Source organism: Numida meleagris, chromosome Z (genome assembly GCF_002078875.1).
Source record: "Numida meleagris isolate 19003 breed g44 Domestic line chromosome Z, NumMel1.0, whole genome shotgun sequence".
Classification (NCBI taxonomy): Eukaryota; Metazoa; Chordata; class Aves; order Galliformes; family Numididae; genus Numida; species Numida meleagris.
Genome location: NC_034438.1, coordinates 39,496,323 through 39,522,445, shown reverse-complemented (window position 1 = coordinate 39,522,445; position 26,123 = coordinate 39,496,323). Strand labels below are relative to the sequence as shown.

General features: G+C 38.3%; 1 long non-coding RNA gene across 1 annotated transcript; it reads right to left on the bottom strand.

Moving 5' to 3' along the window:
* LOC110390148 lies at positions 9,309-23,719 on the bottom strand. The gene is made up of 6 exons (XR_002433599.1): positions 23,573-23,719; positions 22,838-22,889; positions 13,982-18,554; positions 12,497-12,672; positions 10,117-10,252; positions 9,309-9,835 (listed from the first exon to the last, which is right to left on the bottom strand). It is a non-coding gene; the product is annotated as an uncharacterized LOC110390148 (long non-coding RNA).

The window sequence follows — 26,123 nt, the reverse complement described above, 5'->3', positions numbered from 1 at the left end:
CAACTGAGGAAAGAATAGTAGCAGTATCTGCCATGGCACAGCTGCTGCTTCTTACTATTAATGCATATCATTCCTCAGAAGAAGACTTAAAAGATAAAAATGAGCTTTATGAAAGCTCATATTAGACAACTGGAAAATAAAATTTTATCTTTGCCAGGGCAAACTGCCCCACTTTTAAATGGAACTTCCCCTTTGAAATTAAGATCCATATCACTAGAAGGGAAAAGGACTAATGTCAGCAGGATCCTTAGATCCTAATTGAACCCAAGAACAAAAAGAAGGCCAAGCAAACTAGAAGCCAACTAGAGGATCTGGGAACATCCGATCCTCTAGAAATAACACCAGTAATAACTCAGAAGTCAAAGAAAATGCAAGACAAACCAGCAGGATTGGCACCCAAAGTGTATCCTCCTACACATACCATATTACATATAACAGTGCACCTGTACACAGCTGCTGAGCCCATGGATCTGTTACAATGATTTAAGCAAAACCACTAGAGAGCATACCAGCTTGACTGTTGAGATTATGGGACACGAGTGCTGAAAGTGTGGTAATTAATGGGCCCGAGATTTCTAAATTAGCATCCATTACCATACATTTGGCTCTCAGACAAAGGCTATATGCCTCTGTGCTACATAATTAGAGAATGGTTTTTGTCATTCAATGGATAATGGTGGCGTGTAGAATCAAATGGCCGAATAAAAGTGATGTTCCAATCAGTATTGGTCTATGGACCTCAATGAAGGAACTTCAAAATTACATTAGAGAATTAGGAATGAAGGAGGCAATATATGATGATGCCTTTGAGAGCTCAGACTTGGTTAGGTTTTCAGTGAAGATGAGGGTCCTCATATTACAACAAGCTCCTCCCCACTAGCATGGCAAACTGGTGTCCATACTGAACACCTTAGTGGCCTTAGAGGCCATCATCCAACAGGCTGCCCAATTGGTGGCTGTTCTAGGGGAGATGGAGCACTTTCAGACCAGGTGCAATATCCGAATGTTGGAAGGGGCTGAGGTCCTCCCCATAACTAAAACCAGGAGACCTGCCCCACAGACTCCTCAATCAGGACCCATACAGGTATCCCGAAAACAAATGTTTAATTACTTAATCCAGGCTGGGGTTCAATTTGCAAAAATTGATTGCCAGCCCAATCACGTTGTTCTCTAGCTATGGAGGCAGTTGGAGGACAATCAAAAATTTCAAAATCACCCCAAAAAACCTGGTGTGAGAACTATTGGAGAAAATACGAACAGCAACATGGAACATGGAAGATTTCCTAGTTCCCGGTAAAAGGAATAAGCCTCCTCAAGTGACCCGGGCCACTATGCCCAAGCCACTTGAGGAAAAAGAATTGACAATTGTGCAGTTACTTGCATGACAGGGGATGCCAGGCCCCCTGTGTTGTAGCCAGGCATAGACTCAGATGTGAACGATCCAAACTGTTTATTACAGGTTCTCATATCCCTTATACACTTTCAAAAGTTTTCTCTTTTAACTTTCCCATCTGCCTTTACACGTCAACAAAGTATTCCACAAACACTCCTTAACCATGCACACAGGCGTTTATCCAGTCATGAGCCATGAGATGTTCCTTTTGCTTTTCTCTTCTTTTGGAGATGTCCTTGGTTCTCAGCCTTGCTTTCTCATGCCATTTATCCTGCTCCACAGCTTCTGCTCTGAATAGTCTTTCTTGTATTCCCACACCCCACCCCTGCACCTAGGGCCCTCAGACGGGTCCAGAGGGCCTATGTAGAATTAATGATTTTTTGGTCCCAAAAAAATGTACAGTGGGTTATGGCACTGGTTAACACAGGTGAAGAAATTTCAGTTATCTATGGTGATCCAATCAAATTCTAGAGGGATAGAGTGATGACTGGTGGGTTTGGGGGACAGACCATCTCTGTAACCCAGACATGGTTGAGGTTAGGGGCTGGGCATCTACCACCCCGGGAGTATAAGGTATCTATTGCCCCAGTCCCAGAGTATATACTGGGCATAGATATACTACAGGGTCTGACTCTCCAGAAAACAGTAGGAGAGTTCAGACTGAGTGAGAGATGTATTAGTATCTGGGTGGTGCAGGTGATATTAAGAGACTACTCGAAACATGAGCAGATTTGCTTGCCCAGTTCGTGCAGGATCACTAATACTAAACAGTACAGACTTCTAGGGGGACAAGAGGAAATCTCTAGAATGGTGCACGAGCTAGAAAAAGTAGGGATCATAAGGCCTGCACATAGCCCATATAATTCCCCCATATGGGCAGTACGGAAGTCAGACATCACATGGAGAATGACAGTGGATTACAGAGAATTAAATAAGGTAATGCTGCCCATTCATGCAGCCGTATCCAATACTGCCTCCCTCATGGACACATTGAGTAGGGAGATAGAGACCTACCACTGTGTCCTAGACTTGGCAAATGCATTCTTCAGTATTCCCATTCATGATGAATCTCAAGACCAGTTTGCATTTACGTGGGGAGGCAGGCAGTGGACCTTTCAAGTCCTGCCGCAAGGGTACATGGATTCACCAACCCATTGTCATAACTTAGTGGCGTGTGACCTAGCAGAGTGGAATAATGTGAATAACATCAAACTGTACCACTATATTGATGATCTCATGTTGACGTCTGACTCACTGGAGGCATTAGAAAAGGCAGTAGACTCATTGACTACTCATTTACAAGAGGAAGGGTGGCCTATAAACCCACAAAATGTTCAAGGACCAGGCTTGTTGGTGAAATTCCTGGGGGTAGTTTGGTCAGGAAAGACCGAAGTATTACCTAGTGCAATAACAGTCAAGGTTCAGGCATTCCCAGTCCCTGCTGTGCCAAGGCAGCTGCAAGAATTTCTGAGTATATTGGGATACTGTCATTCCTTTATACCCCACCTAGCACAGCTGCTGAGGCCTTTCTATCGACTCACAAAGAAAGGCCAAAAATGGGACTGGGAGAGAACGGAACAAGGGGTGTTCCAACAAGAAAAAGTAGCTGTTAAAGAGGCCCAGGCACTGGGTATATTCAATCCTACCCTTCCAGCCAAACTATATGTCCATGTAACTCAGACTTGGCTGGGACCTAAGGCAGTGCCAAAATTCCGTTCGAACCCCAGTTGGGTTCTGGTCTCAGGTTTGGCACAGTGCAGAAGAAAGGTACGGTATCACTGAAAAACAGTTATTGGCTGCCTACTTTGCATTACAGGTGGTAGAGACAATAACCCAAACATCTGAACTCATAGTTAAGACCACTCTGCCAGTTCAGGGGTGGGTGAAAGATCTGACCCACCTTCCTAAGATATGAGTGACTCAAGCACAAACAGTGGCATGATGGGTTGTCTATCTCAGCCAGAGTAGTCTGTCTTCATCATCATTGAAAGAAGAACTCCAGAGGATCCTAGGCCCAATGACATATCACAGCGATGTGCCAGAAGAGACAATGGTCTCTCCAACATAGAAGAGTCCCATTCATGAGGAGAAATATCCCATTCCTGAAGATGCCCGATATATGGATGGGTCCAGCAAGGGTAACCCAAGCAAGTGGCATACCATCCCTCCACTGACACAATCTGCTTTGAAGAGGGGGATGGTCAGAGTAGTCAACGGGCAGAACTGCAAGCCATGTGGATGGTTATCACCAAGGAACCCAGTGGTGGTGTCCTGAGTATCTGCACAGACAGTTGGGCTGTGTACGGGGGGCTCACTCTTTAGATGGCACAGTGGGACACCCAGGAACGGACTATCCATGCCTGACCAATCTGGGGCAAAGATATGTGGTTATACATCTGGAATGCTGTTAGACACAGGACCGCACATGTCTACCATGTTTCTGGTCACCAACACCTACAATCACCAGGAAATGATGAAGACGACACACTGGCCCAAGTTCGATGGATTGAAGGTACGTCATCTGAAAACATCACCCGCTGGTTACACGAGAAGCTGCAGCATGCAGGACAAAAGACAATGTGGGCAGCTGCAAAAGCATGGGGGCTTGTTACAGAGTTATCTCTGGATCTGTGTCTGTGACAGGGGTACAGCAGGCCCACTGGCCTGGAAAAGAAAGAAAGGAGAAAAAAAAAATACCGGTGGTATTTACAGGCTGGCCTGGACCAGTCCCATGACTAATGAGGCAGGGGACCTGTGGACCCATGCCCTGGAAATTAAAAAAAATGGGAAAAAGGGGAATGGTAGGGGAATAGTAGACCAGTCTAAAACAAAACAGCGGCAACAATCTGAGCAGGAACATTAATTTACTAAATATGATATTGAAATTGAGGCCAACAAATCAAACAAAGTGAGAGAGTCCAAAGCTGAAGTCTTACTCTGTAAGCTGCAGGGAAACCACATGCTTCTCTACAGCAAATGAAGAAAAGCACTCCAGGTCTGCCAGGCGGCTTCACCAACCCCCTCCAGGCACAAATACCCCTGGGGAATGCAGCTCCTCCCCTCCTCCTCAGAGAACCAATTACCCAGAAACAGCAGTCTGCAGAACCAGAACATTAACTATTTAACTGCCAGTGCTTTACATGATGTTATGGTGTGGAATACTGACAACAAAAAATCACAAAACCAGGAGAGGGCTGCCCATATAATTCTCTGATATTGTCCAGGCATGCCGAGACTGCGATGTTTGCTCCCAGACCAAGACTGCTGCCCAAAGCAACAGCTCATCTTGCTAGAGGACATAATCCTCTCCAGTGATGGCAGATCAATTACAATGGGCCCCTCCCTCAGTCTGAGGGGGTGAGATATACTCTGACCTGTGCTGACGCAGCAAGTGGACTAATGCAGGCCTATCCAGTACCAAGAGCAAAGCAGGCATATACCATCAAGGCACTCACCAAGTTGATGGCTGCCCACGGGACACTTCAAGTCATCAAGAGCGACCAAGGGACTCATTTTACTGGTGCAATGGTACAACTCTGGGCCGAAGAAAACAACACTGAGTGGCAATTCCACCTGCCACACAATCCAACAGGGGCATGCCTTATTGGATATTAAAAGCGTATAGATTAGGCTGCCTAGAGCCCTGTCCAACCTGGCCATGAATGCCTCCGGGGACAGGGCACCCACTGCTTCTCTGGGCAGCCTGTCCCAGTGCCTCACCACCCTATGAGTAAAAAACTTCCTCCTAACAACTAATCTAAATTTTGCCTCTTTTAGTTTAAAGCCATTCCTCCTTGTTCTCATCACAATCAGACTATGTAAAAAATTGCTCTCCATCTTGTTTATAAGCTTGAGGTTTCCCTGATGCTGCCTTTTCTCCAGGCTGAACAAGCCCTGCCCCCTCAGCCTGTCTTCATAGGAGAGGTGCTTCGCCCCTCTGATAACCTTCATAACGCTACTCTGGACCTGCTCCATCTGTTCTGCATCTTTCCTGTACTGGAGGCCCCATACTTGGACTGTAGCTCCCTAGATCCTCCTTATGACCCTTCTTGTAGGTGGGAGTCACACTGGCAAGTCTCCAGTCATCTGTGACCTTCCCAGTTGATGAGGACTGCTGATAAATGATGGAAAGTGTCTTGACAAGCATTTCTGCTAGCTTCCTCAGTATCCTCAGGTGGATCTCATCTGGCCCCATGGACTTGTGATAGTCTAGGTGGAGCAGCAAGTTAATAACTTTTTCCTTCAGAATTGTGGAGGAGCTATTCTGCTCCTGATGCTTGTGTTCCAACTCAGGGGGCTGAGTACCCTGAGGATAACTGTTCTGACTGTTGAAGACAGAAGCAAGGAAGGCATTGGGTATCTCAGCCTTTTTGCCATCTTTGGTGGCAATCTTCCCTGCCACATGAAATAAAAGCAGGAGCTTCTCCTTGCCTCACCTTTTTTTCTCAATGTATTTGTAAAAATATTTTTTGTTATCTTTTACAATGGTAGCCAGATTAAGTTGTTTCTGGGCTTTTGCCTTTCTAATTTTCTCTCTGCAAATATTTATATAATTTATATTATATAAATTATATCCATAATAATACATGATATACTTATATAAAGCACGATTATATTTATATTATTAAATTATAGTGTAATTTTTATTATATTTACTTAACTACTGTTCTGAATTTACATGTTCTTGAAAAATTTAAGTGCTTAAATAGAATTGGTATATTTCCATCAGCTGAACAAGTCAGGTGATAGAACTATCAGGGCCACTCATTGTGGGACAGCATTGCAGAAGTATCTGCATAGCAAAACTAACCCTCTTCAGACAACTTTACATTAGCACAAAACCCATAAGCTGATAATCTAATTAAGTTTATTATCAAGATGCTTGGTTAGAGAAAATCCACTAAGCATGTCATTGTATATAAGAATATCTTCAAGAAATTCCTGAAACCCACACCACTAATGAATTCAGAGGATCATTATAGGAGTTTTGCCCCCAGAATAAAACACATTTATTCTGACACTCTCTCCCTGCACATTTTAAATCTGTTCTGATGCCCCACCAACCTGTGAATATGTCCCATGAATGAATCTTAGAATAAAACAAGTTTGAAACTGGAAATTGCACCAAGCAATAGTAGTAAATTAAATGCCTTTCCTTCTGAAGTTTTTTTTTACACACTTTTGAATTTTCATTGGATGTATTACCGAGATCACCATACTTAATGCCAGATTACAGGGAAGGTTACTAAAGACTCAATAGAATGCAGAAAGGCAGTAAGGAAAAAAATCACAAGCTCCGAAATTACTTGTCATTTCTAAAACCTAAAAAAAGTCTAAGTAAGTACATTTTCATCACGGTATAATGGTCCTCACACGTCATGCACTTAAGATCTCAAAAAAAAGGCAAAGTGTTTCCTCTGTTACACAATAAATATGAAGGCAAACATGACCAGTTCAAAATGAAAATTACCATTTCCCCCCTGAAAAACAATATATATATATTTATTATAATATATAAATATTATAATATATAATATATTATATTATATAATTATATATAATTTTTATTATAATTAATTATATATTATATATTAATATATATTATATATAGTATATTATAATATATAATATATAATATTATTATATATTATTATATATGATATAATATATATATTAAAATTATATATAAACTATATATAAATATATATATATAATTATACTATATATATAATTATTACTATATATATAATTATATATATTTATATATATATTTATATTTATATAATTATATATATATTTATATTTTTATATATTTATTTATATATATATTTTTATATATATTTTATTTTTATTATATATTATATAAATATATAAATATATATATTTATATAATAATATATATATTTATATATATTTATAAATATATATATATAGTATAATTATATATATAATATAATATTATTATAATACAATATAATATATATATTATATTGTATATTATTATTATATAATTATATATTATAAATATAATAAATTAGGACTGAGATGTCACCGGCTATATTAAGTTTAACAAAAGCAAGTGTTAGATTCTGAAGTTTAATATAGGTACAGACTGGGAGACAGGAGTCTGAAGAGAAGCCCTGCAAAAAAAAGAACTAGGATTTCTGATTGACAGCAACTTGAACACGAGTCAGCATTGTGCTCTCATATCTCAAAGGGCCAGCCTGGAGTGCATCAGGCACAGCACTGCTAGCCAGTTGAGGGAAGAACCGGCTGCAGGATCAAGTCCAAAGGGTGGTGGTTAATGGCTCAGTGTTGGGATGGAGATCAGTAGTGAGTGGTATCCCTCAGGGGTTGGTGCTGCTACCAGTACTGTTCAAAATCTTCATCAGTGACATTGACAGTGGGGTCAAGTGCACCCTCACCAAGTTTGCTGATGACACTAAGCTGTAGGGTGCAGTCAACACACCACAGGGATGGGATGCCATCCAGAGGGATCTAGATGGACTTGAACAGTGTGCCTCATGAGGTTCAGCAAATCCAAATGCAAGGTCTTGCATTTGGGTTGAGGCAGCCCCCATTGCCAGTACGAGCTGGGGGATGGAAGGATTGAGCACAGCCCTGCTGAAAAAGACCTGGGTGGATGGCAAGTTGGACATGAGCTAGCAATTGTACTCTCACAGCCCAGAAAGCAAACCATGTCCCGGGCTGCATCAAAAGAAGCGCGGCCAGCAGATTGAGGGAGGTGATCCTGCCCCTCTACTCTGTGCTGGTGAGGTCTCCACTCCAAGTACTGTGTCCAGATGTGGAGTCCTCAGTACAGGAGAGACATGGACCTGTTGGAGCACATCCAGAGGAGGGCCACAAAAATGATCCACAAAATGGAACACCTCTCAGACAAGGACAAGTTGAAAGAGCTGGTGCTGTTCAGCCTAGAGAAGAGAAGGCTGTGAAGTGACCGGATAGCAGCCAAAAAGGGTGCTACTTTTAGTACCAAAAAGGGAGCTACAGGAAAGAAGGGGACAGACTCTTTAGTAGGGTCTGCTCTGGTAGGACAAGGGGAAATGGTTTCAAGCTTAAAGAGGGTAGATTTAGGTTAGATATAAGGAAAAAGTCTTTTATAGTGATGGTGGTGAGGCACTGGAATAAGTTGCCTAGTAATGTGGTTGATACTCTGCCCCTCCAGACTTTGAAGGTGAGACTGAATCTGGCCCTGGGCAGCCTGACTTGGCTGTGGATGTCCCTGTTCATTGCGCAGGTGTTGGACTAGATGACCTTCAGAGTTCCCTTTCAACTCTAGGGATTCTATGATTCATGAGAGGTTGTTGGGCCTGGAATAGGCTCCCCCGGGCAGTGTAATAGCCTGAAGCTGCTGGAGTTCAAGAAGAGTTTGGACAATATTCTCAGAAAGATGGTTTGATTTTTGGTGGTCCTGTTTTGAGGCAGGAGTTGGACTTGATGATCCTAGTGAGTTCCAACCAGCATATACTATGACATTCTGAAAACATACAGTCATGGTTGTGTTGTGCATTTGGACAAAGTGAAACACATTTTAACTTGTTCCTTGGAGCTTCAAGTCCTTTTTCATTTCTTTTCTCTAAGTTGAAAAAGTGGTACTTTCTATTTAGCTGCTGTAATTCTGTAATGGGATGATAATAGAAGGGTGGCAAAGTCTTTGGCTACAGCAAATGAGAACAAGCCCAAATGCAGCAGCCACAAATGCAGAAATGAAGGGAAAGAGCTGCTTACCTTTGGAAGGCCTCAGGTAGGCAGGGATCTCCAGCAAGAGATAACCTCACCTCCACTGCCAACCCTTGAAAGAGGTCTGGGAAGGGGTGGATCCTGGCTTCACCCCTTCCAGTCACTCAGGTGCATTGCTTGCACCTGAGCTCCCCTGGGTTGGCTCTGTCTTCCCCCCAGGTGCTCAATCACTGTTTCAGGCCATGACTTAGTATTTCCACTACACTCCACCCCTTCAAAGAGTGAACCAATGATTGAGCAGGTTGAAGGTAAGCCCTTTCCATTACAGTGATCCAGTATACCATGACACTTTGTACAATTTGCCTGTCATAGTGTACACTAATGAAATATAAGACTATTGATGACTGGTTTTCCACTGAGGTTCATCTTTCTTTGTGGGTCAATACTTGATGGTTCTTCTGAAGGCACTTAGTTGCTTGGACCAGGGAAGGTTCGGCTCGCATTCCATCAGTACCATATAGTCCACCACTGGGTGTCACGCTGATCTTATAGTGACACTGGAGCATCTTGATGTCCTGTTGCTCTTCCTGTCGATTCTGTGGACTCAAAGAGACTCATGGGGAGTAGCATAGGTGTTTCAGAGGTACCAGAAGGGGTAGGACTGCCCTCCATGGCAAGATACAGACGGTGTTCCTGTCCTGCGTCAACACTTCGGCTTGCACTGGGGAATGTCCTGGGCATCTGTACCACCAGATATCAGAGGCTGCATAACTATATCGGATATCAAAGAGGGGGGGGGGGGGTCTGGATTTGCCATAGAGACATGATTAATGTCCCCTTTGCAATGAAAACCAGAGTGTTGACCACAATGTCTGCAATAATCTCCCCCGAGGAGCAAGTAGGCCACACCTCTTTGGTCCTACTTGCTCCTTCCAAGGCCATTCTATTTTGTGGGTACCAGATAATAGGTGTTCAGGAGCAGGGAGCAGAAGATTATTTTCATTGCCAGGCTGGGGTCTTACCTGATTATCAATGCCCATAATTTGGATCTTAAGTGGGGAGGCCCATGTTGTCTGTAGCAACTTCAGTGCACTGGATCTGCCATCTCTTGGCCTTATTCAGGTCCCGCAGGTTTTCGCAGAGTCTCTTTGTCCACCCCTGCAAGGACGGAGAGTCAGTCTTCAGGGCAGCTTTAAGAAGGCTTTAGCCATTATGTAAGATCCTACATCTGGATTTTGAAAAAAATATATGCTTTCAAAATGATGTGACTAGCAAACTTAATATGACCTGATACAAGGATAACCTGTACCTAATGGTTCAGTGGCTGAGGCCATTGAAACAAGAATGAGATAAGAAATCCTAGTTATGAATCAGTCTTTTTGCAAAGCTTGAGAGATCTGACAAGAAAAAAAAAAAGTATAACATTCATTATTTTAATACGTTAAGATTGTAATGAGAACAAAAGGGCATTTCATGTTCATTTTTCATGAGAACTATTATAAGTAAGAACAGGAAGGGAAATAATAGCCATCTATTTTATTTGGCCTAAAGCATAATAGCTCTGACTAGGAAAATGCTAGAATAAAAAAAGAAAAAAGAAAAAAAAAAACAGCACATAAAAACACTCACTCATGCAAATATCTTATTAAGAAAGCTACATCTGATATCTTCAAATAACAAAGCCTCCGTGCAAGATGTACCAGCTTTTTTTTGTCATCTTACGCTTAGAATGTTAGATCAGTTTGGAAAATGCTCATAATTAAAACCGCCTTCTGAATTATCATCAGCACGAAAGTCACAGAAATGACAACATTTTGAAAAAAACCTTGTGTTTACTAACATGATGAAAAGAAATTTTGTTTTGTTTTGTTTTTAAATTTTCAATGGAGGCATTCTAGAAGGACTGACTTACTGGAAAAATAATTCAAAATTAGCTTTGTATGAAAGAACACTGAGTAAAAAATGTAGGCAATGTCCTCAAACAAAAAAGAGCTTAACATGATGACAGAAACAAGTCCCTATATTAGACAAAGCAACACAACACAGGAGATCCCTGAGCTTACAGTGAATGAGCTGACATACCTAACACGCATGTCCCTCTCACTAATTTGTATCTTTCATGGATACATTTTTTATCCTAAAAATGGCAAAATTTAAATTTTCAGCATCTGGAAAGTGTCTTCCTTTTATTTGTCTGTGAACACAATTCAGTGCAATCATAATTCTGAAAGGTTTTACTTTTGACTTTTCCAGAAAAGAAAGCTTTTAACATTGTTCTTTGACCTACAGCAATTTTAGCACTGGGGGCAAGGCACTTCAAGTATGTTGCTCCAAAGTAAGAAAATCTTGCAAATGGTTAGCTTTAAAATTACAAGGAAATGTTAGCACGAGACCTTTAGAATATACGACTACAAATTATACTATTAGATATTTCTTCCCATTCACATTTCTTCCTTATATATAAGACATTATTTTTCATACTCTGTTTCAAGTGAAGAGGTTCCAAACTGAAGAGTTTATGAAACACAAGTTATGGTGTGAATACTAGATGAGAAAAGAATATATAAGGAAAGAATAGTTCATAAAATATTTATTCTACCAGAGACGCCTTTTCTGGAAAATTGCTACGGTAATGAAAGTAGATATTAGTAGATAGTAGTAATTTCTAGAAACATTAGATGTTGGTTTCAATAAATTTGTACGTCATCCATTACCTTCTCCCTGTTTCACTTCTGACTAAGATACTAGGTCACAGTATGAAGTTGTCCTGCTGCATTTGTACCTCCAGTTGTCATTCAAACATCAGATGGGAAAATACTTCTGATGAACAGCAAATTCATAAATGCAAAACTGTGTGTACTAGGGAATTTGAAGCATAAGCATAAATATTTGCCCTCTTAACTGCTTAGTAATCTTAGTGCTATTCTCAGTCCGTGGATGGACAGAAGAAGAAGCCATCAAGAGACAAAAAGTCATTACTGCCTGGGAATACAGCTAGTCTTGTACCCTTTGCAAAAAGACTGAGCACTTTCTGAGGTATTAAATGGGGAAAGTGTACAAGCAAATGGCTACATGATTTAATAAAACTTGCATGAATGAGTGCAGGCAGGGAGCAGTTTGCTTATTCTAAGACCTATATACAATATCCATCTGGCAACAGGTTCTTGGTAGTTTCAAAATTTACAGTTAAATACACTAGGGAGTGCTACTCCTGCTATAGAAAAGGGGCTGCAGATTCCCACTACGAGCAGTCCAGATCATCAGAGTTAAAACTTGTCAAACTTTAAACAGAATTAAAATGCAGTATTATTTTAGAAATTCAGCGATAGGACAAGGAGGAATGGTTTTAAACTGAGACAGAGGAGATTTAGGTTAGATATTAGGAGGAAGTTTTTCACTCACACTGGTGACACCAGGTGACGCACTGGAACACGTTGCTCAAGGAGGTTGTGGATGCCCCATCCCTGGAGACGTGGCTCTGGGCAGCCTGATCTATTGGTTGGTGACCCTTCACTCAGGAGGGGGGTTGAAACTAGATGATCTTTGAGGTCCTTTTCAACCCAGGACATTCTATGATTCTATGATGATTCAGAATAAAATCACAAATAACATAGAATGCATGCAAAGCTATACTACACATTTGAAATAAAATGGGAGTGGAGATAGGAATGGGAGAGGGAGAGGGAAATCCAACAATGATATCAAGGTACTGTTGTCTAGACTTGTTTGAAACTGAACTCGCCAGACCACTCTAATCTATTGGCATTCACATTTTATTGAGAGCGGGTTTGCCCTAGACAAAGTCTTCATTTTCGCCTTCTCTGCAATTTACTGAAGAAAATGAACAATTTTTCTGGTGTGCAAGTCAGTTGTAGGTTTGTTCAGTGATAGCTTTCTACGCTAAGTAAACATAGATATGTATTTTTTTTTAAGAGTTAATGGTGAAATTTATTTCCAGTGAACGATTTTTCCTCGTATTGTATTTTAAACAGAGCTCACTGAAAGCACTGAGTCAACAGCAGAATATATTGAAGCCTGCTATTTATTCAAGGAAATTACATAAAAGTGAAAATGCCTGACACTATTAAAGACAGTTTCTCAAAGACCTCAGATTAAAAGAGACTAGACAGTGGAAATTAAATGCAAAATTATTTTGACTGCATTGTTACTGAGGCCTGATGGAGAGAGAAACAGTATTTTCTTGAACATTTAGTCTGCAAAGTAGAAAAACATTTAAGCATTAATTGAGTCTGGCATAACACTTTCCCCAGTGACTCAGTTCAGAATGACCTATTAAAAATGTATCCATTTAATACATATTATCAAAACAGCTTTTTCTAATATTATCTAGAAAATTGTAGGCTAACAACTAAACAAAATTATTGAGAAAAGAAAAACTGTTAAACATTTAGGATAATTGTGGATCTCGTAGAGTGTTACCAATTGAGTATACATTCTGCAGTTGCTCACTCAGCCTGAGTCCAGTGCTTGGAAGATGTCACTCAGGAAGCATGATAAGTGGAGAACTGAATGACCTAAAGCAACTTTTTCTAAAGAGATGTATATAGTCCTGTTAGAGGAAATACAGAGACATAACCAAATAGATGTCCTGGCTAGTTTTTAGTCCCGGACACTACATTTTTTATTTGTTTTTTGCTTGGTTTTTTGTGTTTTTTTTTTTGCTTTCCTTTTCTCCCCTTGAGCCTAACAGCTTAGAGATACGCATCATCAAAAGTTTTTATAAGAGATCTTGTTATCTGCTTTACATATTTCTGTTCATATATATTCCATAAATTAACCAAAATGTTAGTTTTCATTTAATAAAAGAAACAACAATATCCGCAGAAAACTGAATATAAGAACCTCATTAGGTTCACAAGGGCTCACCTTTAGAGTTTGTCAAGGTCCCCCTGTATGGTGTGCCTCCCTTCTTTGTCAACCACACTGGTCAGCTTGGTGTCATCAACAAACTTTCTGGGGGTACACTCAATCCCATCACCTGTGTCGTTGATAAAGATGTTGAAGAATACAGGACCCAAGACAGACCCCTGGAAAACATCACTTGTTATCGACCTCCACCTGGACATAGACTCATTGACCACAACTCTCTAGCTGTGACCTTAAAACCAATTCCTTATCCACCAAATAGTCCACCCTTCAAATTCATCTTTCTCCAATTTAGACAAAAGTATGTGGTGTGGGACCATATCAAAGGCCTTTGAGAAGTCCAAGAGGATTATATCAGTTGCCTTCCCTTTGTCCACCAATGTCCACACAATTATGGAGGGATGACTCCATAACAGAAAGCCACCAGACTGATCAGGCATGACCTTGCCTTGGTGAAGCCATGCTGGCTATCTTAGATAACCCGCTCATCCTTCATATGCTTTGTATGCCTCCCGAAGGATCTGTTCCAGGTCCTGATCCAGTTCCTGATCTTCCCAGGAACAGAGGTGAAGCTCACTGGGCTGTAGTTCCCCAGGTATTCCTTCCTCTCTTTCTTGTATATGGGAGTGATGTTTCCCTTTTTCCAATCCCTGGGGACTTTGCCTGACAGCCATGACTTTTCAGATAACACAGAGAGTGGCTCATCAACCACATCAGCCAGCTCCCTTAGAATCCTGGGATGCATGTTTGAGAAGCTAAAAGAAAGCACTATTGTCTCAAGGATTGTTCAGCAGCACACACCTGAGACCATGATAGGCCAATAAGAAGAACTCGTGTTATTGAGTGACTAGAAAGAATCAGCTCTCAGCTGATGTTTGCATATCACACTAACTTTTGGGTTTGTTTTGGAGTAAATGACCAGTATGGAGTCAGCACTGGACCACCAGGTAGCAGGCACGTGACTGTAGCATCATCAACTGCTGATCACCTGACAGGGGAACAGGTGCCATTGCCTCAAGCAACCAGAGGTGCACTAGAGCAGAATGAAGGGGACAAGAACAAAAAACTTTGGAGGAAGAGTGGGTGCCCCCTCCACCAAACCGCAGCTGCGCAGGTCAATGAGATGTCGCTGACCGACTTGCAGCTCCCTATGGATCAACAAGACCTCGCTGGATCCATAGCAGTGACTATCCCCGCCTTATGACCTGTGCACTAGGATTCCTCTCTTTACTATTGCTAACTTCACCATCTTCCCCACGTTCCTTAACTGCTTAGAATTTGTAATAAATTGGTTGGGCAGCATCTTGGCTTCATTTGCTGCCTTAGTTTTGCACCGGGTATATATATATATCAAACCATCTCCTCCAGTAACTGGAACCAGACAGCATGTCATCTGGCCCCATGGACTTGTACATATTCAGTCTCCTGAGTTTGCTTCGCTACTTCCCACCTAGATGTTCAGGTTCAGGGATGTGAAGTTCAGGGATGTGAGAATCCTGGCTGTCAGTGAAGTCTGAGGCAAAGAACTCATCGAGTACTTCAGTCTTCTCCATATCTGTTGCAGCCAGCTCTCCTTTCTCATTTAGCATAGGAGACACGCTCTCTTTGGCCTGTCAGTGCACCTATAGAGTTCCCTCTTGTTGCTTTTAACATCCTTCACCAAGTCCAGTTTTATCTGTGCCTTGGCTTTCCTAATCCCATCTCTGCAAATCTGGACTGCGTCCCTGCATTCTTCCCATGTTATACACCCTTGCTTCCACTGTCTGTACTTACAGTTCTTTACTTACCCTTACTCAGTTTGACCAACAGATTCTTGCCAATCTATGCAGATTTGCTGCCACTCCTGACAGCTTTCTTATTGCGAGGGATGGAGAGCTCTTGTTCTCTCAGAAAGGCATCCTTAAAGAATAGCCAGCTTTGTTCCACTCCTTTGACTCTAAGGACTTCTTCCAGGGAGATCTCACCCAACAATTCCTTAAACAACATAAAGTTCCCTGTCTTGAAGTTCAGGGCCCTGACTCCACTCTTTATCAAGCTCACATTCTTCAAGAACACAGACACATCCAGGCTGCTGCAGCCCAGGCTACCTTTGATCTTAATATCTTAAATGAACTCCTCCACATAGGTGAGTACTAGGTCCAGCAACACCTCACCTCTGGTTGGTCTGTCCAATACTTGAACCAGAAAGTTACCTCCAATGGACTCCAGTAGTTTCCTGAATCGCAGTTTGCTGCATTCTCTTGCCAGCGGATATCTGCGTGGTTGAAATCCCCCATCAGGATGAGAGCCTGTGAGCATGAAACTTCTTGTAGCTGATGCAGGAAGGCCTCATTGACAGACTATATGCTTGCTTTCTCAGGTGAAATCTTCCATGTTTAATTGAATGTAACCAATTATCTCTTTGCAGCTCTGCCTTTTGGCCCCCTGAAGAATGCAGATGCTCTTGTAAGCCTTTTACAGTGTAGTTTTCCAGTGATCTGTGACCAATACCAGCAACCAGGAACACCAACAGCAAAAAAATGCATTAAAATAATTGCTGGTCTCAGCATCTGAAAGGTTTTTTGAATATGTATTAATAATTGAAATTATAGAATAAATTAGGATGCATTAATTAACGGAAATTCTTCCACACTGCACTGTGCTTATTTATAAAGTATTGAGTGCGCTGTGAGTTTGTGGCTTCTAAAAATCACACTTATGTCTGCACACCAGCTGATTTATAAGCAGATGAAGTTTATCCCATTCTGCATCATTGTTTACAAGCTAGAATCAAATGCAGAGTATGTGTCCTCCTGTGTTCATATATGTGTAGTAGTTTTGCATAGTATTGGAATTTAGATAATTCCTCTATGGCTCATCTGTTAATTGTTGTGTCAGGAAAACTTTGTTGAACCAGTTAAAGCAGGGCAGTTGTGCTGCATGTTAGCACTGCACATATCTGCAACCAAAACTGCTTTTTTGGTACCCAAACAGATTCAGTCTCCACAACGTCACTTCAGTCTCAAATGTAGGTGATGTATTCCTGTCTGGAAATTGATGGAAATGCAGCAACTCTGTATTTCATTGTATAGAGATACATACACAGTCAGGCAAAAAGGAATGAAAACCCTTCTCAAGTAAATTTTTTGAAGCATGTATTATATAGACTTCATCAAACAGTACTCAGTTATGTAATATAACAACACTTTCACTTTTGGGAATATATGAAATTCTCTAAAGCTGGAAAATGTGATCTTGAGAGTCTATGTGGTACAGACGCAAGCCTGCAGTTCCAGCCTGTGCAAGCTGCACCAGCTTTTCAAAAGATTTAAGTGCTCATTTACCAATGCTCATTTACCAGTGCCCACACTGTGCAGTCCTACACCAACACTTCCACTTCTGTCAATTCCAATACAGTTTTGCGGGCACAGCTGACAGAGAAATCTCCACGTTACCTTTATATTTTCAACAGGAAAGAAATAAACCCTCTGTAAAAAGAACGGAATTTCTAATGAAAAATTCTTCCTTTGGTTCTCCTAGACTTACTGAGTCTCTTCTGCTGCTACAGATCAAGCAGCTAATTTTAAGATGCACTGATACATTTCAAGCACCAAAACTGTATGTTATGCTTTTCATCAGAATATTTTAAAGTAGTGTATTCTGCTTAATTTATTAAAATGATTAATCATTTAGAATTAGAAGAAGACAACTGACAGGATGAAGCAGATAAAGCAGGAGAATAATGTTAGTATGGAGTGGAACTTTCCTCATATAAGTATCTTCTCTGGTCTTACTTCAAAGTCAACAGCACCAACATTTACACTGTTTATCACTTTTACAAGTTCATCATTTCTGATGACCAAAAAAATTCTACATCACTTTTCAAAGACTACATGAAAAAGCATTGTCATAAAATAATTCCCACTAGAATTTTACCTATAAAAACAGGGACTTCTTCCAGAGTGATGTCCAAGTAACAAATTAAAGAAGAATACGTATTGTACACCTACCTGAGTCACAAGGTTTCAGTGGCTCACAAGATCTTCCTTTAAATATTGTCAACTAGTAAGCAGATTAGTTTTTGAAATTTAGTAAACCATAATTCAGAATTGATTATTTTGAGTGGAGTGTAAAACCTTGCAAGCTTTTAGTGCTGAAGATAGAGTGAAACTTTCAATAGTACTCTTTGTTCCTTAATAGCCTGAATCTAAAGTTTAAAATTATCTAAGCTGTTAAATCTTATTATTTTTCTATTAGAGTTCTGTTCCTAAACTATTTTTGAAAATGGGAGGTAGGTGCTACTTAACATCTAATTGTAGTGTAAATGAAGCTAAGGATAGAAATTTATGAAAAGGAAAAGGAGGAGAAACAAGGGAATTTTATATTTACCTTCAGAAAACAGAGAGAAGACTTTTAGGAATGCCAGAACACTTGCTCACTGTGCAACTTAGCTCTTCTGCATTAATAAAAATGCACACAGAAGTAATTAGGTCTCGTTCTTACTCTGTGAATGCTCCAGTTTTGTGAGTACCTGCCCTGGAACTTCCGAATGCATTTTCAGAAAGTTCATCGAAACACTGTATACTTCACTTTTCTGTAGAATATTAAAAGATACCACAAGTTAATTGTCATAGTTTTGTTTGTTTGCTTTTTTGTGGTTTCCATTTGCTGTTTTCTGAGGAAACAGCTGCAGACCGATGTCCTTGAGAAGAGTTCACAATTCCTACCCAACCTTTGAAGTATGAAATACTGAAAGAACAACATAACTAGGTATTAATTACCTATACTTCACTCACACATTGTGATTGTATTTTAATAAGAGATAAAGTAGATGTTGCTTCAAGTGTGCCCTATGCCATAAATTTTAATGTATAAAGCATCCAGAGAAAAAAAATCTAAAAATTCTAAATCTACAGAAAAGCAAAACATCATGTAATGTTAATTGAAATAAGGGCTTTTGAATGTCTTACATGGCAATAAGGCTAGATAAGTAAGAGAAAAGTAGAAGAAAAGTAAAATAAAGTAAAATATTTCCTGGTTACCCAGAGAATCAATATGAATGATAAATTTGATTTGATTTGAAAGAGAAAGAAAATTTCCCACAAAGTTCCCACACTGTTGCTTATTTGTGTTTTGTCTTGTTTTCTTTTTTTCCCTTTCAAATTAACAGAGTTGAGAAGGTAGCAAGGCTTTCAAGCTTCTTCCAAAGAAAAGAATTGCTAGGTTTTTCTTTCCTTAATGAGGACAGTTTAAGACAATGGTGCAAGAAATTCTTTTCTTCCACTTAGTAGCTTTTGAAGAGATAAGTACAAGAATCATCATGCTTTAAAATAGATCTTTTTCTCTAGTGAAAAAAGAAAAGTTTTGAATAAAGGGCTCAGTGAAGAGGACGAGAAAAGAGAAGGTAGAAAACAGAAGAGTAAAACATTTATGCTACTAACTTAAATATCATTTTAGTGAAATACTTGTAACTGATAAATCTTGATTCAGGTTGTTTGTGCATGTTTGTAGGGAAGAATTCAAAAAACCCAAGATCTTCCTTTTTTCATCTCTTAGCCAGTCATGTGACATGATGATGAAATATTTGCATTGAGCAAACAATAACTGCAAAGGATGAAATGACAGATCCTGTTTCCCAGTGGAAACAGTAAAAAAAAAAATCAGAAAATTTTAAGCATACTTCCAACCATCCTACTGAATCATAGTAAAATTATAGAAATTGATAATTTTGTATAAAAAATAAATGAATCCCACAGAGATTTTGCACTCTCTCAACTCCTGAAATAATACACTATTAAAAGCAAGCCCTGGGGTATCAAACTGCATCATGAAATGTAACAAAATATTATCAGGAAGGTTCATCCTCTACAGCTATACCACCACCATCTGCCCCAGTGCTATGAGTGAACACAATAAAATCGGAGGCATTATTTTTGTAGTGTTCCTCATATCAGTGAAAGCAGCTTATATCCATACAGTAAATCTGAAACTCTCATCGGACCAAGACTTGTTCAGGAAAGGACATGATCCATGTTTTATTAAATTCAGCAGATTTTGCATCAGAATCAATGTTGCTTTGTAATGTCATTTTGTCTAATAGGAATATGAACAAGAAATACATTATCAAAATAAAATTTGTATCTATAGTTCTCTTCATATAAAGACAAATTCTACAAAGTTAAACAGTAAAAGATAGTTTTCCAGCTATGTTTTCAAAATGGTTTTACATCTCACAATCAATGTAGAACAGGCTGGAATGGAAGAACAAAATGACTGATTCAAGGTTGTACAACAAATACAACCATTCTGTGTACAAACAAAACCAAATGAAAGGTTAAATAAAACTATTCAATACATCCCTTTTTTTAGATCATGATCCAACCTTACATTTTCCCTAGCGACATTTCAGATATTATTGCATTCAGAAGCAGTTTTATTATTGCGGTCGGAAGCTCTGACACAAGCAATTAATAGAAGTAAATAGTACTTGAAGACTGTAGAGCAAAATTTGATCATCAAACACCTGCAGAAAAATTTATTCTACATAGAACTAATCCAAAATAAGCAGTGGAAATCAACACGTACGCCACATAACCATAACTCATTGTATAAGTTTATCTATTTGCCAAAATCCTGTTATTTCAGATAAACTTCTTCTTTGTTATCATCCCTACAGGAAAAAGAATCACCAGAAAAAGAAGAAAAATCATGGCTGCAGTATGGAAGAAGGCACATGGGGAGGTTTTTCACCATTAACATTTCCTATTTATCTATGCCAGAATTTTTAGGGTCAATTTTTTACAGTTGTAGCTTTCTGGTTGACAGGTGTCTTCCTATTGAAATTCTAGTCAATGTTTAGTGTTTCCTCCATAACCTGGCATTCATTTCAGTTTACCTGTGACAACTGCACAAGGCATTTTGCACCTGAAGCAAAATAACTTACTTTTGTGTTTTCACTGTCCTTATCTTTCAGTGTTATTTTCCCGCACCTAGACTTAATGGAATTTTCAGCTTCTCAGCTTTATTCTATGTTGGGAACAACTCTGTTATAAATCGACTATGTCATTCCTGAAGAAGATGTAAAAAAAAATACTTAAACTCAAAAGGGAAATCTGTCACTTTCTGCATGGAACTTCTTCCTGGCCTACTAATTGTTGACATGATATTTTCTAAAATCTAGGATAGTGTTAGAAAATAGTTGCAGCCTGAACAGAATTTCTCCACATGAACTTCATCCTGAGAAACAACTTCAGACCAACTGGTCAGCTGGCATGGTTGTTACAGAAGAATATTTCTTACATCCCACTTTTTTTAAGAATTGTTTATGTCTTTGACAAAGACTATAATTAGGTCTGTTCAAGGTAGTTAATATGTATTTATCTTATGATACATATGACAGACATTAATTTTTAATGTTTTCCATTAATGATACATATTTCACAATAGTATATTTGTCTGATCCACTACTATACTAAAATTATTAACTCTTTAGAGTAGAAATTGTATTTTAAGTAATATAGGAGTATTTTTGCTGGAATATCTATCCCTGCCTAGTTAAAACGACCATGCACAATAGTAAGGTCTCTCCAGCAGTGACCAAAAGTGGATACTCAGAGGATAGTTAAGGACAGGACAGATGAAGTGTACGTTACTAACTCTAGTATCTAGTACAAAATTCTATTCTGAGTTGAGTATTTTTATTAAAGAGGCATTTCACATATTTCTACATGGAGAGAAAAATGTCTTCTGAAAATTTTAAGAACAAATATAATTACTACTTATAAAATAATGGGCTTCATAAAATTCTTGTTAGGTGACAATGTAGTGCCTTACCATTTGAGGAAATAAGTTTAGAGAGATGGAATCATAGAGTTACCCAATTGTTTCTTAATACATATTATAAATGACATATTCTAAATATACTTGTTAGGTAAGTAGTAAGGTTAGAAAAACTATTTTATGGCCCTCTTGAATCACAATAAACCAGTCTTGTACGTGTCCTTTTATTTGTATTCATATTCAGTAGTCTGACATTTGGATTTAAATATGCATTTGTATTCTGAAATACTTTGATTTTATAATAGCATAAAATCCATGAAAATACAAAGGATAAGAGTGTATAATCATGCTTTAATTAACATTAAGTTAACCTGTGAAATACTGAAATGTCAATTTCCACTGGATTTATGAAGGATAGGACAGCTGTTTGGTGCAGAAATTTGTGCTGTCCAATAGAGTATTAAATAAATAAATAAAAAGGGCAGGTGCATCATTTTGAAGATATCCAAGTACACATGAACAGTGGCATGTTTACTGCCTATTAGTGTGTGAGTGACTGTGAAAACATAAACCCATAGGAAAGTAAGAAGGGACTGCAGAATGTGTATTAGCAGACATACTTAATATGAGACATGATTAGTAAAAAGACTTCTATTGTAATTCACCAGAAATATGACGCCTTTCTACGAACTCTGTTTTCTAAAGTTATTAATTAACAAAACAACATTTTGTTGCTAAGATTCTTTCTTAACTGAAAAGGCTCCTACCATATTTAAAATATAACATACTTGAAAAATAGCAACAATATTGTCAAAAATCTAAGTACCAAGAGAGTGACAGTGCACACTGCTGGTGGCATGCAATGAAAACTGTTGATGAAGTCCATTCCCTTCAGTGAACTGTAAAATAAAACACTCTGTCTGATTTACTGTCTCATCTGAATGAACTTGACAGCATAATTCCAGAACCTATTTTAGACTGTGTTTGGTCAATTAAAAAAGAAAAAAAAGAAAAAGAAAAAAAAAGTGAAATTTAAGTTGCTTGTATGGAGAGCTGTCAAGCAATATATTACAATTCAAAAACAGTGTTTTGACTTACCTTCAACACAGCAATAAATTTTTTTACTTCTTCAACACACTGCATTTTTCAGCTACAATAAAAACAACAGAAAAGCATGTTTTAGTCCTTTAGGAATTCTCAGAAAATACTGTGAAAGGTTTGTAACAGAATTAGACATTTTTCTTTTACTACCTTCCATGAAAAATAAGTACTCTTAAAATAGTTACTCACTGTCAGAGATGTAAGCAGTAATTGCTAATAAGGCTATTGCAGAAGAACAAAAAACGAATATTCAAGAGGCAAACATTATCTTTCAAAAATCATAAATGAAGATATGACTACAGTATCTCTCTTTAAAAAGGACTAATAATTGTTGACTCCATTGAAAGGGTTGAGATTTTCTAATTAGCTTTTGGGTAATGTATCACACATGTGGAGTGCCTAAGCATAATGACACACTTCACTGAACTCTATCTAGCAAGTTTCATGCTTATGAAGCTGTTCCCCTTGATTGCTTTTCATCTGGGCTGCAGAGAGATTTGGTTGGAGGCTGACACTGATTAAGTGCAAGAGAACCGTGTTTTACTGTGACAGCTGCTAGGCCTCTGTCAGCAAATCAGTGGGGCTTTTTCCCATTTTATTCCTGTCTTTTTCTTCGTCTTATCTCTCCTGTTAGCATCCCATTGTTACTGGTTTTTCTGGAGATGAAAAACATCTTTATAGCTGTCATATGATTGAACATTTTGTGATTTGACAATCAGGTAAAACGTTTACCTGGAGGGGAAGAGATGATCTCTGTCCAGAGATTCTACAGGATATAGAGAACACGTGGGAGGAAAAGGTGTACAGCATATGTTCTAAAATAATGCAGAAAATCCTTTTAAGTTCCACTGCACAAACTGATGCATGAATAAAACCAGCATGTACCTAAAAAATACATCATGTGTGTTATTGTGCTTACATTATGAAATTAGTCTTCAGTGTAAATATGCAGAAGAGAATTTCTTACTTCTCTTTTCTTTAACACTTAACAAAAAATAGTCTATAATTCTAGTCACAAAGATTTCTAAGTTTCCAAATTAGTGTTAAATGGTAGTCAACCAAAAAAGAGATTTTTTTGGTTACAATTATTTTACTCAATTGCATTTTATACATTTGATTCAATTCACATATTGTTAAATTCTACATGACTTTACTTTTCTACTATTTTTGTGAGACTGTTTTCAAATTTGTTTTAGGAACAGAACAGGGTTTTCATTTTAGATTATCTGCTTTTTGTTTGAAATTTGTTTTCAAAAAATAATTAAAGTATTTCTTTATAATAGAGTCATTAAAAACTTTTTCCTATATAAAACTAGATCCATAATGGGCAGCATTTGTGTCGAATTGTGTGACATTACCTACTTGTTCAATCATCTATAATATTTATTTTAATTTTCATCTTTAAAAAGTGAGGATATTAAAAAGAATGATAACGGAGGTAAATAGGTAGTCTGAATTATTTTCCAAATGTCTAGTAGAAAAACAATATCCAGTTGCTAGTAAAGTGCCTTTTAGGATTAAATCAAATAAACCTTCCAATTAAAAACACAATTAAAAAAAAGAATTTAATGGTAAAATTTAATATTAAGTTTAATTTGCAGAGTAGATAACAGGCATAAAAATAAAGATAATAAATGAGCAGCATCCAATTTTTTTTTTTATAGTGGCTACAAAATTCATAAAATGTCACTGTACAATTGTTTCCCTTGTTAGATACAAATGCATTGATATAAAACCTGATAGTTCCAATAGTTCAGATTGCATCTAGAAGCAGTTTTTTTCTAGAGGCTCTTAGGCAGGCGAAGTATATTCGCATACAGGTGGTATAAAAGCCTTCGTAGATAGATTTCCTTATCTTCCATTTAAGAAAGATAAGATAAACTGAACATGAAAATGTACTGTTGCATATAAAACCAGCTCCCTTAGAAAGAGTTAAATTTGTAAAATTTTCAAATGTATACATTCATGTATATATATGTAACTTCCCCTCTGTAAGGATGCTGAGAATCCAGTATAACAGGATTTTTTGTAAGAATGCTCAGTCAGTGCTTGTGAATAAAAAGCACTGCAACTCATTCCTTAGAAAGGATACCCCAAGCTACAAAACAGGCATTTTGGAAGTATGATACAGAAGAAAACAAAATAAACTGGATGTAAATTTTGTAAACTTTCCTCTGAAATTCCTTTGAGTACCAGACTTTTCAAGCTGTACAAACTTCAGTCTCACTAAGTATCATTTATGTAGGTAGTTTTTTTTGATAACACAAGCATGTCTTCTTGTGAAACTACAAAGTTGTAAGTTAGTAGCTAAAGTATTTCCTAACAAATACAAGAGAACATATAAAGGAAAAGAACGTAAAGTATTTATTAAACCTAGGTGCTTACAAATCTAAAAATAAGAAGCTCTTCTAAATACTACATCCAGGTGTAGGTATCCCAGCACAAGAAAGATGTGAAGCTTAACAGGTCCAGAGGAGGGTCACGAAGATAATCAAAGAGCTGAAGCACTTCTCCCATGAAGACAGGCTGAGGGGGCAGCTCTTGTTCAGCCTGGAGAAAAGGCAGCTTCAGGGAAACGTCACTGCAGCCTTCCAGTACTTGAAAAAAGCTTATAAACAAGATGGAGAGCAATTTTTTTCATAGTCTGATTGTGACAAGAACAAGGAGGAACGGCTTTAAAGTAAAAGAAGGGAAATTTAGATTAGTTGTTAGGGGGAAGTTTTTACTCATAGGGTGGTGAGGCACTGGCACAGGCTGCCCAGAGAAGCAGTGGGTGCCCCGTCCCCAGAGGCATTCATGGCCAGTTTGGACGGGGCTCTAGGCAGCCTGATCTATTCATTGGCACAGACTGCTCATGGCAGGGAGTTTGCACTAGATGATCTTTGATGTCCCTCTCAACTCAAGCCATTGTGTTATTCTTCAATTCTATGGTTCTATGATTCTATGATACTATGATTTATGGTCATATGAACACTCACACCCTACAGAATTTATATATATAATATCTAGCTTTATTATGCTTTAAATTCAGAAAGCAACGTCCTATTTTGAATGTATTAAGTACATATAAGAAGTGAAAATTACTTTTAAAAGTTATTTTTTATAACTGAAAGATATAGAAAATTCCAAACTGTTTAAATTAATCTGAACTAGTTAAAATACAATGTTACCTCCATGAAAGCTTGTTTCTGGTACTTACTGATGAAAATGTTGGCATCATCGTTTCTATTTATGATATATAAGGAAGAACTAAAAGAATCATAGAATGGTCTGATAGTTTAAC